Source organism: Acinonyx jubatus, chromosome B3, assembly GCF_027475565.1.
Source record: "Acinonyx jubatus isolate Ajub_Pintada_27869175 chromosome B3, VMU_Ajub_asm_v1.0, whole genome shotgun sequence".
Lineage (NCBI taxonomy): Eukaryota > Metazoa > Chordata > Mammalia > Carnivora > Felidae > Acinonyx > Acinonyx jubatus.
This window is the reverse complement of record NC_069386.1, coordinates 51,880,541-51,900,777: the sequence shown is the minus strand read 5'-3', so window position 1 is coordinate 51,900,777 and position 20,237 is coordinate 51,880,541. Positions and strand designations below refer to the sequence as shown.

Below are 20,237 nucleotides of genomic sequence, written 5' to 3'. Positions count from 1 at the left end.
TAGTTGTTTACTGCATTGTGTTGATTCAGAGACTTTTCTACCTGGAAATATCAACTGGCTTGTGCATTGCCATACAGCTAATTGGTGGAAAATGTCAGGAATCAAGCCCAGTGTTTTGAACTGTGTTACCTATACCTGCTATATCGGCAACTATTTTGTATATACCCCTAATCATTCAAAGGACCTCATGCTTTTGGTTTCAGACAGCCAATAAAAGGTCTTAATCATCTGGAATCTAGAAAGAAAATAAGCACTTCTAACATTTAGAAGTAGAGTTACCTAGGACTTAGTCCAGACCTAAATGAAAGCCAGTGGATGATACATGGCACCATATGTCAGGCTGGTAACAATCTAGTTCTCTCCTACTTGTGCTCATTGTTGTTCTCCATTTCTTCCAGAATCAAGTGCCAGGGCTAATTAAATTCCTGATTAAAGCCCAAGGCATCACTAGGAGTTCAGCTAGTGAGCTGGCTGGGTATAAAGCACAAAATAGTCCCCCCTATTTGGTTTCCAAAGATATTGGTATTAAATTGGTAGCACCATCTCTTATACTCCCCCAAATTATGCATTCATTTATTCATTCATCCTTCATTTATTTGTTCATTCAACATTAAAAAAAATTTTTTAATGTTTATTTTTGACAGAGACAGAGCATGAGTGTGGGAGGGGCAGAGAGAGAGGGAGACACAGAATCTGAAGCAGGCTCCAGGCTCTGAGCTAGGCTCTGAGCTGTCAGCACAGAGCCCTACGCGGGGCTCAAACTCATGGACCGTGAGATCATGACCTGAGCCAAAGTTGGACACTCAACTGAGCCATCCAGGTGCCCCCATTCATTCAACGTTCTTAATGAGAGCCTTGGGAGGTGGGACATCAATTTCTCTTCTCAAGGAATTTATAATCCATTTCAGGAGATAAATGATCTCATTAAAAAGAATTTAAGGTGGAGCAAGTGTAGGCAGAGGAGAGAAGGGGAGAGAGAGCTTCCTCAAGGTACACTTGATCCAGGCAGCTTTCATTGGAGGAGGCAGAATCTGTAAGTCCTTAGAAGGAAATAGACACAAATCCCTCTTGATCTTGCCAGCCTGTGATTGAACAAAGAAATATCTCAGTGACACTGATGAGTAGGCATATTAGCCAGTTACTTAGAGACTTGTTAATTTTTTTAAAGATTTTTTAAAGTAATCTCTACACCCAAGGTGGGGTTCGAACTCACAACCCTGACATCAAGAGTCACATGCTCCACTGACTGAGACAGCCAAGTGCCCTGGGACTTGTGAATTTCTGAAGTTTCCCAAAATGGAAGATAAATTATTGGGGACCTACCTAGCCTCCTCACAGCATGAGACCTGTTGGAGCCAGGCTTGGGCATGACAGATAGATGAGCATTTCTTCGGAGGCAATGGTTCACTTAGAATAGTGGCTCTCAGCCACATTAGACCCAAATGCCTCTTTTTATAACAAATAATTTATAACTCTCCCTTTGTTATTCTCAAATGAAAACCATAAATAATGTAATCTGCCTACATACAGAATTTCCCCTTCAAAATCCATAATTTCAAAAAATTATAAATAAGTACTCACTGTGTTATAATCAAAGAGCAAGAAAAGCAATTTTATAGTAAAATATTAAGTATTTAAATACCTGGAAAAATGTGTACACAGCTACAGTGGAAGACCTAATGAGTAGTTAGATGTCTGCAACTATGTGTAGACTCAAATACTGTGATTGGCATTGCTAGGAACAATTCTCAGTAAAGTCCTGAACAAAATGTACCACCTTCATTCAATTTTGCATTCCTAGAGAAATTCAGTTTATGTTAAAACTGAAAAAAAAAATCCTTCATGTTTATACGTAAGATGGAGTTGCATGCTAGACCCAGATAATTATGAACAGGGTTTTCATGGACATAAACATCTAGTGGGACATTTGAAAGTCATGTTGACAGTACCTTGCGGTATAGAGTATCCCGACCATGGCAGAACATCTGACACCCCCATCCAGTGGCACTCCCACTCCCATCATTGTGACAAATTGTGATAGTGACAAATGCCTCCATAAATTCCCAAAATTACCTATTAGGAAGTCAAACTACCCTTTCTGAGAAGCCTCGTTACAGGGCAGGTGTGTGTGTGTGCATGCGCGTGTGTGCACGCATGTGTTTGTGTGTGTGTAGGTTATCTGTTTCTTCCAACTGCTCGAGGTAGGGACCACCTTCTCACTCTATTGCCTTCTGAAATGGTTAATTTTATGCGCCAGCTTGTGTGCCATGGGGTGCCCAGATATTTGGTCAAACATTCTGAGTATTTCTGTGAGTGTGTTTTGGGATGGGATTAGCATTTAAATTCATAGACTGAGTAAGGCAAATTGCCCCTTCCAATGTGGGTGGTTCTCATCCAATTAGTTGAAGGCCTGAGTAGAACAAAAAGGCTAACTCTCCCTAGAGTAAGAGAGAATTCCTCCTGCCTGATTGCCTTAGACTGGGACATCAACTTTTTCCTGCCTTAGGACTCAAACTGAAACACTGGCTCTTTCTGAGTCTCAAGACTACTAGCTACTTCACTGGAACCACATCATCAGATCTCCTAAGTCTCCACCTTGCCAACTCATGCTGCACATCTTGTCAGCCTCCATAATCACCTTAACCCAATTCCTTATAGTATATATATAAACTATATATATATACATATATTATGTATAATATAAATAGCATATATATTATGTAGTATATATTTCTTTATAATATATACAATATTTATATATATAATATATAATTTACATATATAAGTGCATATAAAACCTGTCTATATATACATCATATATATGTGTGTGTGTGTGTGTGTGTGTGTGTGTGTGTGTGTGTGTGTGTATACAGCCAATAGGATGGGTTACTTCTGTTTCTCTGAAGAGTTCTGACTAATACATTCCTGTTCAAGCCTGAACAATGTCCTTGCCTTGTACTGCCTTCTGCCCTCTGGTCCCCCACTCCAGGAGGGTCCACCATAAAACAGTCTGAAGCACTATATCAGGAGGCCCCAACTGCAGCTCATAGGACCCCACCTGAAACTCAGCATGAATCAAGCAATGGCAAACAGAAAGGGGAGAGGACTCCAACAAGGCACCCTTTAGAGCTGACTGGAACCTGTCCAGTGTCTGCTTGGACATTCAGGCTTGGGTCCTTTTATGAAACAGGGAGGGAGGGCTTTTAGGGGAAGACATGGTATTAACAGTGCTCCCAAAGAAGTGTAACAGGAAGGTCAACAAGGCCAGGGCCCAAAGATGGAAATTTTACAAAGTAAGCAGATATAGGAAACCTTCTTCAAACACTACCCGGGGTGGAGAAAGTTTCTCAAGGAGGCACCCTCTCTCACTGAGCAGAGGGGATGGAGGCATTTTGATTACTTTGATTACTCCCCCTTCTAAATAAATGAATGAATTCTATGGTCAGGAAAGGAGTCTCCGAAAGAAAGTATAGCAAGAGTGCTTCATTTTATCACAACTTCAATCATTCAAAAATGTATTGAATGTTTACTGTATGCTAGGTTTGCTTTAAGTTCTGAGACTATAATGATGAGGAAGATGTAGACCTATACTCAAGGAGCTCACAGACTGGCAAGAAGACAGACAAATGAAAAGGCAATTATAAAACAATGGGCTGTACCACCAGGATGTCTAAACACAATTGCAGTGGGGGCTCCTAGTTGGGGCAGCTAACCCTTCCAGAGAGGTGGGATCAGGAGTGAGGAAGGCTCACCAGAGGGAACACCAGAGGTGGGTTTTGAAGAATGAATGAAAATTAACCAGAGGGAGAAGGGGGAAAGGGCACAAAAGGCAGAGATGAGTACTGTAATAGCATGAAACAGAGGAGAGGCGCCTCCCAGAAGCTAGAAGAAAGGATATAAGGTAGAAGTGTGGAGTGGCAAGAACTAGGCTAGAAAGAGAATGCAGGAGTTGGATCATGGAGGCGCTGTGTGGGCCATGCTAGCGTGCCTGGTTTTCATTCCAAAGGCAACAGGAAGCCATTGAAATATTTTAAGCAGGAGAGTGGCACAGTCAGAGTTGTCTAATAAATATATCACTCAGACTGAAGAATTTAGTCTGGTTGCATAAACTAGCAGACCAGGAGCAGGAGGAACACTCAGGAAAGTGTTGCAGTAATTTGATTGAGGTGTTTATCAGGACCCAAGTTAAGGCACAAGTCAGAGAGGAAGGAAGGGGTATAAAGAATATCAAGCAAAGATTTTGCACACACACACACACACACACACAACTGATCGACAAAACATGAAAAAATCTTGCTATAACTAATAAAGCAATAAAAAGTAAATTGATATGGGGTGTCTAGGTGACTCAGATGGTTAAGCATCTGACTTTGGCTCAGGTCATGATCTCATGGTTTGTGGGTTCGAGTCCTGCATTGGGCTCTATGCTGACAGCAGAGTCTGCTTGGGATTCTCTCTCTTCTTCTCTCTCTGCTTCTATTTCTCTCAAAGTAAATATACATTAAAAAAATTAAGTGATATGGTACTTTCTTCCACTGACTTCATAAAGGTTTTTGTTTTGTTTTGTTTTTAGGGAATACAAGAACAGGAGACTTGGGGAAAGTTTGGATGTGCCGAGTTTGAGGTCCCTGTGGGTCTCCAAATGGAACCACACCACTGGTAGTTGGCCCTGTGGGTCTAGCACTCAGAAGAGAAGCCCTGTCTGCCGAGAAATTTTGGAAGTCATCTATGTTAGGTGATGGTCAGAAGCTTTGGAAGTAGGTTAAATCACCAAGGGAGAGTCTGTACAGAGGAAGTAGGGCAAAACCCTGGAGAACACTAGCAATCAAGGTGAATAGAGATTAAAGAACAGTTGAAGGAGCCTAAGAAGGAATAGTCAAAAAAATAGGAGAGAACATAGGAGAAAATAATGTCAAGGAAGCCAGGATGGGAAGGAATGGCAAGAAGGAGGGAGTGGTGAAGACCACCAAAGGTTGCAGAGAGGTCAAGTAAGATTGACCTTCACACTGAAAAGTATGCACTGTATTTAGCAAACAAGTCCTCAGTGACTTGTTTCTTCTATTTTGTTTATTACTTATTTCACCCCCCACTCCCTTTGTATTAATTAGTTAGAGTTGCTATTCAATTCTTTTATTTTCCTTGTTAATCTGGGATCTCTACATAGGGTGACAAAATGGATATCTTCCATTATATGAAGATAAGAGTCCGACTGTTTCCCCCCCAAAACGCTGTTCTTTTTCCTCTGAAGGATGAATCCTTTAGAATGCTTTCACTTCCCACTCTCACACCAAAACGAGACCTGTGGTAAAGTTTTCCTTCCCCTCTTTCTTCTTTAGTACTTTTAGTTCCAGGCTATTATTAACATTTCCCTTCAAATATGTCTTTTCTATTTTGAGTGCTTCTATTACACATCCCCAAATAGTCTATTATTATCCATATGAGTGTAACTAGTTATATATTGTAAGGATTCTTGCTCATCACAGTTTGTTTCCTTTTTATCCTCCCTCCATCTTGAAGCCTTTAAACTGATTCATTTATTATTTGGTTAGATCTTTTATTAATATCTTTTTTACTGATGGAAGATGTGGGTGACACATCCTTTGAATCTTTGCATATCCTCAAATGTATTTCTTTAACTCTGACAGGGGAACAATGTCTTGCTACAGGATTTTTGGTATGAACTATTTTTTTTCCTTAGTAATCTTCACATGATTCACCTCAATCTTCTCTGCTTCAAGTGTTACAAAAGAGAAAGTTGATGCCCCCATGATCCTTCTTCCTCTGTAAGTAACTTGTACTTTCTTTCTGGAAAATTGTAAGATTTTCTTTTTATCCTTAGACTTCAGGCATTTACCAAGCTATGACTCATTTGTCTTGCCCAGAACTTGCCAAAATCTTCCAATCAGCAGACTTGGGTCTTTTTTTAGCTTGGGGAATTTATTTTCTACTACTTAAGTATTATCTCTCTCTTTTCTATCTACTTAATTTGCAGATCTTGTCTTTTGGCTTCAGAAAGTTTTTGTTTTGTTTTGTTTTGTTTTGTTTTGTTTTGTTTTGTTTTGGTGCTCTACTGAAATCTTTACATTCTAATGTTATTATTATTTTTAAAGTTATTGTTCTCTAGTGGCTTGGTTGTATGCAAGCCGCTTTTCTAAGAGTATTGCTGAGCTCCTTAGGTATCATAGTAATGTTTTCTGCTCTCTGGGATCAGTGCCAATCACTGGGGTGCTTTAAGAGGGGCAGACCCACAAGTGGTGGGTAGTTTTACCCCAACCATGGCCCCAGGAGGAAGACTCTCATTTCCCAGTTTTCTTATATTGCCCAGTCTTGGGAATGGAGGTAGAGCACAGGGAACCTGTACAATCCCTCTCCCTCAAAGATATCCAGCTGGGTCTCTTTGCCAGGATACCTACTGGTGCCCAGATACTGGGGTCTTCTTCTGATCACAGAAGAAGGGGAAGTCTGAAGACTATGTGCTTACATGCACAGCTTTAAGAAAGCAACACACATTCCATTCAAGAACATATCCCAGAGTGACATGAGCAAGATGGCAGAGTGGGAAGACCTTCTTTATCCACAAACACATTTATTCAGCAACAATTCACAGACAAGTTCCTTTTGTGAGAAGTTCAGAAACTAATTGAAAGGTTTTGCACCCCAGGCAAACATGAAGCCAGGGTCACTGTAGCCGGGAGGGAAATTCAGGACATAATTTTTGCCAGAATTCCTACCCTCAGCACAGTACCTTATGATCAGGAAGAGACTCCCTAGGTCCTAGGTTTTCACAGGGAGGGAAAGAGTTAGTTTATTCATCCCATGGTCCAACTTTTCCAAAAAGGGCTCCCCAGAGAATTGGCTTCTGTCTTGCCAGTCTTGGGGCTCTTATGAGCCCAACACAGTCTAGCCACTCAGAGGGGGAACAGAGACAATGACTTGGACTGGGAAATCCCATGGCATCTCCCCCTCTGCTCAGCACAGAGAAAGCAAGCTAAACCATAGCTGCCTGCTTCTCCTTGGCAAGGGAAAGAGCTGGTTCAGGCTTCCAACACCACAACTTTTCTGGGAGCTTCCCAAAGGACTGGTTCTAACTTGCCTGTCTTGGAGTGCTGATATGACCTGACATAACCTGACTGCCTGGGGGCTAGTGAGAACAGCTACAGAGATTTGGGTTGACAGTCACCATAGTATACCTTCCTGGTTCAGCACAGAACAAGCAGAGATAGATAGATAGATCGATAGATAAATAGATAGATAGACAGTTCCAAGATTCTCCCTGAGGAAGGAAAAGTTGGACAGATGGTCCCAAGTTTGGCTTTGATGGCTTCAATCTCACTTGTTCCAGTGCACTGATAGGACCCAGCATACTCTAGACATCTAGGAGCTGCAAAGAACATAGAAAGTGGGTTAGATTAGCACAAAAGATTGGAAGGTCCCTAGAATCTCTGGCAAGGCTGATTGGTGTGGGTCTTCTCCTGTACACAGCCAGTCTGGGAGAGGTGGCTGTTTTGTCTACTGCAGACCAACCCAGCATCAAGGAAAGTGAAGGATCAGGCAAAGATGTCACAAAGGAACACAATAAATCTTCACAAAACAATCCTAATGAAATAGAGTTATATGCTATGCCTGACAGAGAATTCAAAATAACTTGTCATAAAAATGCACACTGAGGCCAGGAGAATATGAATAAAGTGATAATTTCAATAAAGAAATAGAAAATATAAAAAAGGACAAATAGAAATTATGGAGCTGAAGAACACAATAGCTAAACTTAAAAATTCACTAGAGCTCGTTCAAAAACAGACTAGATCAAATAGAAGAAAGGATCAGTGAATCTTAAGATAAGTCATAGGAAATAATTCAGTCAGAGGAGAAAAGGGGGGTGGGGGGAAGAATTAAAGAGTGTAGAAAACTTAAGGGACTTATGAGACATCACCAAACAAGCTGACATACACATTGGGGGAATTCCAGAAGGAGAAAAGAGACAAAGGACCAAGAAGCTTATTCAAAGAAATAACAGCTGAACATTTCTCCCCAGGTCTGGGTAAGGAAATGGATATCCAAGTCCAAGAAGCCCAAAAAAGATCAAAAAAGAAGAAGCAAAAAAAAAAAAAAATCACACTGAGACACATTATAATCAAATTGTCAAAATTCCAAGACTATCATATTCATAAGATAGTCATAAGGCTATCAGTGATTTCTTAGCAGAAACCTTGCAGGTTAGAAAGAAGTGGTATGATAAATTTTAAGTACTCAAGGGAAAAAAACTAGCAACCAAGAATACTGTACCCAACAAAACTATCCTGCAAAATGAAGCTGAGATAAAGACTTTCAGACAAAAGGTAAAGGGAGTTCATCACCATTAGACCTCCTTACAAGAAATACTAAAGGAAGTTCTTCAAGTTGAAATGAAAAGGCACCAGACATCAGCACAATAGCATAAGAAAGTATAAAATGTGTTAGTAAAGGTAAATATATATGCAAATACAGAATACTGTGTTACTGTAATGGTAGTAGGTAAATTAGTTTTAATCCTAGTATAAAAAAGACAAAAGTATTAACTATAACTAACAATTCATTAAAAGAGAAACAGTATGAATAGATATAATTGTGACAACAACAAAGAATGTGAAGAGATGCTTGAAGAGTGGAGAGGTCCAACTCCTGAATTCCAGGGCACTCTCAGAGCCCCACAAGGAGAAAGAAAATTATGAATAGGACTGAGTTTAAGTTTCCTACTACCTCTGTGGGAAACATGGGTGTTCAAATAAAAATTGAGTTTTATAAAGTAAAAAAAAATAATAAAATAAAAATAAAAATTAAAAAAAAGAATGTGAAGAGAGAAGTTATAGCGTAAAGTTTTTATATGTGATTGAACAACTTAAAATAGACTTTTTATGAGCTTAAAATAGATTTTTATAATTATGAGATATTTTACATAAGCCCAAAGTAACCACCAACACCAAAAATATCTATAGAAATTACACAAAAGAAAAAAGAATTTTAAAAATATCAATACTATGGGGTGCCTGGGTGGCTCAGTCTGTTAGGCATCCAACTTCATCTCAGGTCATGATCTTGCAGAGTATGAGTTTGAGCCCGATGTCAGACTCTGTGCTGACAGCTCAGCACCTGGAGCCTGCTTCAGATTGTGTCTCCCTCTCTCTGCCCCTCCCCTGCTCATACCTCTGTCTCTCTGTCTCTCTCTCAAAAGTAAATAAACGTTAAAAAAAATTTTTTTTTAATATCAATACCAAAAAATCAACAAAATACAAAATAAGACAGCAAGAGAGGGAGACACAAAAAGAATTACAAGACTAACAGAAAACAAAATGGCAATATTAAATCCTTGCCTACAAGTAATTTAAATGTGAATGAATTAAACTCCCCAATCAAAAGACATAAAGTGGCTGGATAGATAAGAAAAAAAGACCCAACAATATGCTATCTATAAGAAACTCAACTTAAATTTAAGTACATACATAGGCTGAAAGTGAAGAGATGGGAAAAGAGAGTCCATACATATGGTAACCAAGAGAGAACAGAGGTGGCTATAGATATACCACACAAAATAAACTTTGCATCAAAAACTATTAGAAGAAACAAAGAAGAGCATTATATGAGGATAAAAGGGTCAATTTACTAGGAAGATATGACAATTATAAATATATAATTGCACCCAATATTAGAACACTTCAGTATATAAGGCAAACATTGACAGAACTGTAGGGAGAAATAGATATCAATACAATAATAGCAGGAGACTTCAATACTTCACTTTTAATAATGAATAGAACATTCAGACAGAAGACCAATAAGGAAACACAGGATTTGAACAACACTGTGGACCAAATGAACCTAAGAGGCATATCTAACCAACAGCAGGAGAACATACATTCTTCTCAAGTACACATGGAATTTTCTCCAGGATAGATCACATGTTAGGTTACAAAACCAGGCTTAGCAAGTTTAAGAAGACTGAAATCATACCAAGTATCTTTTATGAAATGAATCTAGAAATCAATACCAAAAGGAATCTGTGAAATTCACAGATACATGGAAATTAAATAACATACTCTTTTGTTAATGTTTATTTATTATTTTTGAGAGAGAGGGCAGAGTGTGAGCAGGGGAGGGGCAGAGAGAGAGGGAGACACAGGAGCTGAAGCAGCCTCCAGGATCTGAGCTGTCAGAAGAGAACCTGATGTGGAGCCCAAACCCGTGAACCAGGAGATCATGATCTGAGCTAAGTTGGATCCTCCAAAGTGCTTCAAAGTTGAACACCACTCAGACACCCCTAGGCAACATATTCTTGAACAAAAATTGGTTCAAAGAAGAAATCAAAAGGAAATTAGAAAATACATCAGGTCAAACCACCACCACCACCAACAAAAAACCTATGACTCACCAAGATTTATGATATGTAGCAAAAGCAGTACTAAAAGGGAAATTTGTTGAGAGTAAAAAGAAGAAGGGATAGAGAGAATAAAGATCTCAAATAAACAACCTAACTTTACACCTCAAGGAGCTAGAAAAAGAACAAACTCAGCCAAAAATTAGCAAGGAAATAACAAAAGATTGGCGCAAAAATCAATGAAACAGAGAATAAGAAATTAATTTAAAAAACAAAAACAAAACAGGTTCTCCTGGGTGTCTCATTCAGTTAAGCATCTGATTTTTGGTTTTGGCTCATGTCGTGGTCTCAGTTTCATGGGTCTGAGCCCTGGATCAGGCTCTGTGCTGACAATGCAGAGCCTGCTTGGGATTCTCTCTCTCTTGTTCTCTCTCTCTCTCTCTCTCTCTCTCTCTCTCTCCTTCTCCCTCTCTCTCTCTCTCTGTATCCCTCCCTCACTCACACTGTATCTGTCTCTCTCAAATTAAATAAGTTAAAAAATTAAATTATATTAAATCAAAAACAAAAACTGGGGTGCCTGGCTGGCTCAGTTGGTTACACTCCAACTCTTGATTTGGACTCACATCATGATCTCACAGTTGTGGGTTCAGTCCCATGTTGGGCTCTGTGCTTGGCGTGGAGCCTGCTTGGGGTTCTGTCTCTCCTTATCCCTCTGCCCCCCCACAACAAAACAAAAACAACAACAATAACAACAACAAAATGAAACCAAGAAATGGTTCTTTCAAGAACCAAAGATAAACGAAATTGAATAATCCTTAGATAGACTAAGGAAAAAAGAAGGCTAAAATAAATAAAATCAGTAATGAAAGAGGAGACATTACCTCTGATGCCACAGAAATAAAAGAGGATCATAACAGGCTACTATGAACAATCATGCAACAACAAATTGAATAACCTAGAAGAAATGGATAAATTCCTAGAAACATACAACCTACCAAGACTGAATCATAAAGATATAGAAAATCTAAACAGACCTATAATTAGCATTCAGGTTGAATCAGTAATTAAAAACCTCCTAATAAACAAAAGCCCAGGACCAGATGACTTCACTGGTGAATTCTACAAAACATTTAAAGAATTAATGCCAATCCTCAAACTTTTAGAAAAGACTGAAAAGAAAGGAACACTTTCACACTCATTTTATGGGCAGCATAACCCTGATACCAAAAGCAAAGACACCATATATGAAAAAATAAAATTGTAGGGCAATATCCCTGATGAATAAAGATGCAAATATGTTCAGTGAAATACTTACAAATTGAATCCAGCAGCACATTAAAAGGATCATACACCAAAGCCAGGTGGAATTTATCCCTGGGATACAAGGATGTTTCAACATATAAAATTCAATTAATGAGATACCTCATGTTAACAGAATAAAGGATAAAAATCACATGATTGTCTCCAGATCAAAATAATCAAATAATCAAAACAGCATAGTACTGGCATAAGGAAAGACGTATAGACAAATGGAACAAAATAGAGAACACAGAAATAAATCCATGCATATGTAATTAACAAGTGTGACAAGAATATGCAATGGGAAAAGAATAATCTCTTCAACAAACAGTGTTGAGAAAACTGGATGTAAATATACAGAGGAATGAAACTGGATTCTTATCTTACACCATACACAAAAATCAACTCAAAATGGATTAAAGACTTAAATTTAAGACCTGAAACTGTAGAACTCCTAGAAGAAATAGTGAAAAAGCTTCATGACAGTGGTCTTGGTAATAATTTCATGATCTGACACAAAAGCAGGCAGCAAAAGCAAAAATAGACAAGTGGGACTACATCAAACTAAAAAGCTTCCTCACAGCAAAAAAAAAAAAAACAGACTGAAAAGGCAACATATGAAATGGGGAAAAATATTTTCAAACCATATATCTGATAAAGGGTTGGCCTCCAAAATATATAAAGAACCCATATAACTCAGTTGCAAAAACAAACAAAAATCCTAATAACCCAATTAAAAATGGGCTAAGTACTTGAGTAGATATTTCCCCCAAAGAAGCCACACAAATGGCCAATAGGCATATAAAAAAATGCTCAACATCACTAATCATCAGGGAAAGGCAAACCAAAACAACGAGATATTACCCTCACACCTATCAGAATGGCTATTACCAAAACAAAACAAAAGACAAGTGTCATAGAGAAATTGGACACTGTCGGTGGAACTGTCAGATGGTGCAGCTGCTATGGAAAACAGTATGGAGTTTCCTCAAAAAATTAAAAATAGAACTATCACATGATCCAGCAATCCCACTCTGGGTATTTATGCAAAAGAATTGAAATCAGGATCTTGAAGAGATATCTGCATTCCAGCGTTCATCGCAGCACTATTCACAATAGCCAAGATGTGGAAACAACTTAAATATCCATTGACAGATGGGAAAAGAAAATGTGGCATATACATACCTGGAATATTACTTATCCTTAAAAAAGAAATTCTGCAATATGAGACAACATGGATGAGCCTTGAAGACATTATGCTAAGTAAGCGCATCATAGAAAGACAAATACCACGTGATTTTACTAATATGAGGTATCTAAAACATTCAAATTCATAGAATCAAAGACTGGAATTAATAGTTGTTGGGGAGTGAGGTAAGGAGGAAATGGGAAGTCACTAATGAAAGGACATAATGTTTTATTTAAGCAAGATGAGTAAGTTTTAGAGATCTGCCATACAACATTGTACCTATATGCAACAATACTGTATCATACAACTAAAAATTTGCTAAGAGAGGAGATCTTGTGTAAGTGTTCTTACCACAATAACATAAATTTTTTAAAAAAGAAACAGGGCAAAATGACATGTGAGAATAATTCATTCCTAATAACTTGGTCAGACTTTAAAACGAAAGAAGAAAGAAGGGAAGGAAAGAAGGAAGGAAGGGAGGGAAGGGTGGGTGAAGGAGAGGGGAAGGGAGGGGAGGAGTGGGGAGGGAGAGAGGAAGTAAAGAGTAGGAGAGATATAGCCTAATATCTCACAGTTATGCACATCTCTTAAAAAAGAAGTCATCTCAGTTCAGAGTCTGTAGTCTGACCTGCATTCTCCCTGGCTGGGGACAGTCCTCCAGTCCCCTGGTTCTGCAGATGGAGTGCCATCTCTCCAGACTTGGCATTGCAGGAATCCCTTTTAGTCTCTTTCACTTAGACTTTGGAGAGGTGAGGCACATCTAATCTTGCTTGTCATTCTGGCTTCTGACCTCAAGGAGGAAAAGCTTTGGTCTCTCAATCCCCAAATTCACCTTTTGTTCAGGTTCCATATTCATCTCTGAGATGTAGGGATGACAGTTCCCCTACCTGGTCTCCAGGAAATCGTTCTGACATCATTGCTCTCCCTGAACCCTCCATAAAATGCTAGGCTGGGGACTGGCTTTCTCTCTCTTGCGTAGTTTACATATTCTAGCAATCAGTGCTTGCCCCGCCTTTGTTTTTAAGTCTTGGAGCCAAGCCGCTCTAAGCCCTTTTCCATTTCATCAGTTTGAATCCTTTCCCTGCCCTGTTTTTCTACTTCCTGTCCATCATCTTCAGCATTCCTGACTGGCCCTAGATTTGGGTCAAGAAGGTTCCCACTTTCAATGAAGAGAGTGTGGATGAATGCTGGTGTGGTTTCAACAGTGTGATCTTGAGCAAGTCACTTAAACTTCGTGAGCCTCACTTTCTCATCTGTGAAATGGTTATAAGATCTCCCCTGCTCACTTCACAAGCTTATTATAGGGCTCAAATGACATGAGAAAGTACTTTGAAAACTGAAGTGCCCTACACTGTGTAAAGCTTTATTTTGTCCTTTCAAAAACAGTGGTTCAAGTTTCTTAAGTGGGGCTTTGCAGTATTAAGTTATTTCCATGGATTTAGCCATTTCGAAGCTACTGGTAGAGCTTTTCTTTATAAGTTCATTCTGTCTCTGAAAACAATTGCTTTTTTATTTACTGAAAGGCCATAACTCTGGGTGAAAAAGAAGGCTTCTCTCCACTGTCTGATAGGATTACAATTTAAAGTTCACTACTATTAGACTTGCAGACCTGTCTTTGACACTAATCAGGATTCTTACACCATACACATCAGGTGGCTGATGTGGTAGACATGGAGATGCGCCCCACTTCTTTCAAGAAAGGACTTGCTGTCCAGCTGCAGGGAGTGAGGTCAGGGTGTGCCTCAGTTTGAGAATCACCTGGCCCAAGGTCACACCCTTCCTGGGGCAGTCAACATCTGCCCTGTGACTGGGTGAGATTGGGGTGAAATCTAAGCCTATTCTGGCCTGACAAGTGACACTGTGTTGGGCAACACTGGATTCAGAGCTCCCCATGCAGTTGGCTGAGGCTTTGCAAGACTGCATTGAGTTGGACTTCATCCTCTACCCAATCCTACTTCCTCTCTTTCCTTCACAGATGCTGATCCCTAATAAACATCTTGCACACCGGATTCCATCTCAGCATCTGTTCCAGAGAACCCAACCTATAATAATCGGCTATGATGTACCAGTAAGGCAGAATGGGTGGGGTGGGGAGGGGCATGTATATTGAAAACCAAGAAAATAAGGAAAATACAGGAAGGGTAGAGGGACAATTTGAAAGAGCCCTGCTGTACAACCTCAGACAGATCCATGTCTAACAATGATTGGGTGACTCAGATACTGTACTTATGACAGGTGGAAATCTGTTGTTACTTGCCTAACTTAGAACAGGATTTCATAAGGGAAGCAATATCTTGTATTCTTATTCCCAGTGCTAGAGATGACCTGATTTGATGATCTCACCTTGAAGTACCAAAGGCTGACTTCTCAAAAAATGCAAATATCTGCTAGGTATCATAAAATAACCCCAGCTAGTATCAAGATTAGCCAAATCACCTAAATGTTAGTCATGGTTCTATGTTTCAACTATCTTTAAATGTGCAATGAAAGAGAAAAATAGCATTTTCTAGAATTCATTGTCTTCTTATTTCATTTGGAAAGATGGGTTTGAAGGTTGAGATTTAGCCTGGTAGAGGTCAGAGATAGTTTCTGTAGTGACAGAAGCCACTGCAAATCCTGGCAATAAAAGGTAATCCTTGAAAATGAAAATATGTCATCTGTCAACCCAACCCTCCACCCCCTGCACACACTTAAAACCCCTCACTAACTTCCCATTGTTCTTAAAATAAAAACCTCAGTCCTACATGGTCCCACCCAGAGTCTGGCACCTAACTTACTCTCCAGCCTTATTTAATTCCCTTTTCCTCCTTGCCCCTTATGTTCTTTATGCTACAGCCACATTGGCCTTCTTGTGGTTCCTCAAATAAACCATGTTGCCTCCTGTCATAGGATCTCACACATGCTATCCCCTCTGCCTATGACTCTCCCACCCACACCAACACCTAGTTAACTAGGTGATCCCACACCCTACATCTAGGATAGGTTCCTCAGTGATATGATCTCACAGAATCACACTCCTTTCTTTAGGACATTTATCTCTTTATCTCATTTAGAATTATATCCTCATGCAAATTACTTGGCTAATTCCATCTCCCCACTTAGACCACAGGCTTCAGGAAGGCAGGACTGATGTCTGGTTTTGCTCTCCATCCTATTCTTAGCTCCTAGCACAATTCCTGGCAGATAGGAAGCACCCAATTTGTTGAATAAATGAATAAATGAATGAGTGAATGAACAAAGAAATTTCTGGAGTTTTTTGTTTGTTTGTTTTTGGTTGGGAGGCTTGAAGTTTCGTGCAGTTAAAATGTAGAAATGGAGAGTTAAAAACCAGACATGGTTGGGTGGAAGATGTGTTTGGTAGCAACTATTATGGAGATTTTCTCCCTAACCCCTGGCCAGAGGGCAGGATGGGGGTGGGGAGGCAGCACAGCACCATCAGCAGTCACAGCATACCTGCCAACCTCATCACAGAGGATCAAAATACCCAACTTCCAGGCCTTAGAGTAAGTGAAAATTATTCACTTTACAGGAGGAAATGCTGTGGAATTAAAGTTGGAGTATATTGTTGAATTGGATATTTTTCTCCAGGGCCCTAAAGTTTACTAGCTGGAATCATTTTTTAAGGACCATTCTATTTAACCTTTGAAAATGAAAGCATCTGCCTTCTAATGGAAAAGGTACTTCTCATTGTAAAGATAGCACACAATGTTCTTGGCCTCTTTGGTCTCCAGAAAAGGAAAGTCAGATATCTCCCTGTGTCCTCACTATATCTTGAACCCCTATGTCAACAAAATAGGCCAGATTAATAGCTAACTCTTTTTTTTAGAATTACTTATTACTAAAACTACTTGCCCATCCTGAGAAATACTAGGTAGGACAGTCTACATAGATGTATCTGCCCCTCAAGGAGCCATAGGAGGCTTAGGAAGCTAGAGATGGAAAGGCCCTAAATAATCTCAAGGCTACTGTGTTCAGAAAAGAAGCCAAGTTTATCATGAATTGAAAAGTTTTATTCCTCAAAAAGCATCAGAAAAACTGTAATTAGCTAATCAAATTATTTATCAAATATTCCTACTTGGCATAAGCCCTATTGTGTCATAGTGAAAAGGTGTCCCTTTCTTAAGGATATTATAACCCAACAAAAGAAGATTTGGAAGAACTATAATGTTGGTCAACAACACAAGGTACAGCATAAGTGTTAGCAAAGTTCAGACAGCCCACAGCCAACAGCACTAATGACCACTGAGCTAGCTATGAGATAGATATGATTATACTCTCCTTTGAAAAGCTGAGTAACATACCCAAGGCTGTAAATTTAAAAAGCAGTTCCAAGGGGCATTTGGGTGGCTCAGTCAGTTGAGTGTCTGACTTTGGCTCAGGTCATGATCTCACGGTCCAAGAGTTCGAGCCCCTCATCGGGCTCTGTGCTGATGGCTCAGAGTCTGGAGCCTGCTTTGGATTCTGTGTGTCCCTCTCTCTCTGCCCCTCCCCTGCTCATGCTCTCTCTCTCTCTCTCTCAAAAATAAACAAACATTAAGAAAAAATTTTTAAAGAGTTTCAAACTTAGTTCTATCTGATTCCAAAGCCCATGCTCATAGCCTCTGAGTTCCTGGGGCTTGTAGAGTTCAGGGAGAGGGAGAATTGAGGCTGGCATGGAAGGCAAGGCTTGATGAGGAACATGGTTCTGGACTAGGCCTTAACCAGGCACAATGCTCACTGAGATAAGAGAGAGAAGGAGGAAGGTCAATGCATGGAGCTGTGGTGGAATGAGGATGTAGAGAGATGACAGAGAAGAAAGGGGAAGGAGTACAGAGTGAAGCCAGCTGCTTGGATACAGTCATCTTGGGAGGAGTGGTGAATGAGGACACCTGCCTTGTATGCTGTAAAGACTTGACACACCCTTCTTCTTTCTTATAAAATATTATATTCCTACACAGACGGGAGAAGACTGGAAGAACAGTTGGGTGGAAGAGGAATCTCCTCTTTCCTTTCTTTGCTGTCTATCACTCTTTGCTCTCTCTGAGTGCATTATCTCAGAGACTCCAGCCAGCCAGCCTAAAGTCCATGTCACAAACTTTTTGAGTCCTACATCCCAAGAAGGGTAGCATCTTGGCCTGAGGTTGCCTGATAAAGCCTGGCTGGTCCCAAATGGAACCAGAACTACATTCCTTCTACTGACTATGGTCTCTGAACCAGAGGGTTTGGGGGCATGTGTATCAGACTACAGTCACTCTCCCTACCACTGGACAGACAGCATTCCAAGGAAGGTAGGTCTAATTCAGTGGCACAAGCAGAGTTTTGTGCTTAAGCTCTACCACCACTAGGCATACATCGTTTTACACAGACATGTGATAACTCTACAGCCTTTATTCATTTGCTCGTTCACTCATTCAACAGGTAATTAATGAATGGCCATTTCAAGCCAAGGATTGTGCTAGGTGTTGGGGGAGATAAGGTCAAACAATATGTGGCCCCTAATCTCAGGAGCTGTATACTGTTATTGATGATGGGCATTGACAACAGATGGTCAGGCAATAGTAACTAACTATAATGAATGTTAGGATAAAGAGAAGCTCAGGAGGCTCCATGGGACTCACTGCAAGCTGCTTGCCTTGTTCATTTCTACACCTCTAATACCCATCACTATGCCTGACACACAGTAGGTGCTCAGTAAATTTTTAGTGAATTAAATGAAGATCTTACTGGGGTGCCTGGTGGCTCAGTTGGTTGAGTGTCTGACTCTTGATTTCAGCTCAGGTCATGATCCCAGTGTTGTGGGATCAAGCCCCATATCTGGCTCTGTGCTAAGTATAGAGACTGCTTAAGATTTTTTTTTCTCTCTCTCTCCCTTTGTGCCTTTCCCTGCCTGCACACACTTAGGGAAGGGAAGGGAAGGGAAGGGAAGGGAAGGGAAGGGAAGGGAAGGGAAGGGAAGGGAAGGGAAGGGAAGGGAAGGGAAGGGAAGGGAAGGGAAAGGACGGGAAGGGAAGGGAAGGGAAGGGAAGGGAAGGGAAGGGAAGGGAAGGGAAGGGAAGGGAAGGGGGAAAAAGGAAAGAAGAAATGAGATGCCTGGAAATGGACCATTTATTTAAATGAAGATCTTACTAGGCCCGACTCTGAGCTCTGTCTCTCTGTAGCTTCTCTCCATTGGTCTTAAGCCTGACAGTTGGCATCCTAAGCCTGGATGAGATAAGGACAGGTGACATTCTTCAAATACAGTATGCTAGAGTTGGGAGAAACTGGACAAATTAGTCTGTATCACCTCCATCCCCTCCTGGATATCATGCCCCCATAGTTGAGGTCTTTCATGAACCACTTGGAACTTCATGCTTTCCTAATTCCTCCTCATCCTGGATGCCCTCCTTAGAATATGCAAGTTGGTCAATGTCCCAGTTCAATCCAGAGCTTGACACAGAACCTTGAGCGCTCTAGCTGGCTCAATGGTAGGGGGCCACCTCCTTCCCTGAAATAATGGGCTGTGGAAACAGCAATCCTGGCTTTTGATTGGGGTCTTCCAACACCACCAAGGCCTCCAGGAGGCAAACTTGTCCAGGGAAGTAGAGCCATTCTGGGGAAAGCTGAGAAAGGGAGTGAAGAGGTCCTCTGAGGAGACTGAGAAGTGACTCTATTTGGAGGATAGTGATATATCCTCTATCACTTGTACCTTGAGGTACATCGGGCAACTGAGGTGATAGGAAAGGGAGGGTACTGTGAAGGGGTAACTAGGAGGCATGAGGCAACTGCCCCCTCAAGCAAGGCAGGCTGAGTAAGGTCCAGAAAGGCTCTGGCCAGAGCCCAACTCTTCAGCCAGAAATCCCCTCAAAATCAATTGCAGAGTGGTCTTGGGGCATGCTCAAAGCCCCTCAGCTGAGCAGTAGCAGAATGGAGTTAGAACCAGGTCTCCTGATGTCCATTCTTGAGTTTTTTTCTCATCACCCTGCTGCCTCCTGGGTATGGGTCTCACGGCAGTTCTTGGCCTGTCATATCCAAGAAGTCTCCCTTCACAGAAGGCTCCTTCATCTCAGGCAGGCAAGGCTTTTCTGGTTCTGATGGGTGGCTTTTTTAATCCTCCAGTACCAACTGTCTCCCTGTTTCTATCTATCCCTTTCCTTGGAAAGATCTCCTGGGGTCTTCAGTGGCCACATGATGGGTAGCCTGGGTTTGCTACCCAGCAGCAAACCTAGGGACAATGGGCACATGCCTTGGCTTCTGGGCATGCTGATCCTTTTCTCCAGAGAGGTCATTGCGGGGGGGGGGGGGGGGGGGGGGAAGGGGGTGGAATCCAGTGACTTCTCCAGCCTTAAGAATTCCTGTCCTCCTCCTCAGTCTGACCCTCGCTCTGCCAGCCTGGGCCACAGCAGTGCCCACGGGCAGGGCAGTGAGAAAAGGAGGGAGACC

General features: G+C 40.8%; 1 protein-coding gene across 2 annotated transcripts in view; it reads right to left on the bottom strand.

The window, feature by feature from the left end:
• The window catches only part of LOC106967273 (aromatase), a 132,946-nt gene extending 119,016 nt beyond the window's left edge, over positions 1-13,930 (bottom strand). Inside the window, exon 1 of one of the 2 annotated variants that reach the window (XM_053224022.1) lies at positions 13,468-13,930. The gene's annotated coding sequence lies outside the window, so the exon portion shown is untranslated. The remainder of the gene's footprint in view (positions 1-13,467) is intronic. The other variant, XM_015063504.3, reaches the window with a different exon arrangement.
• Positions 13,931-20,237: the final 6,307 nt, after the last annotated feature.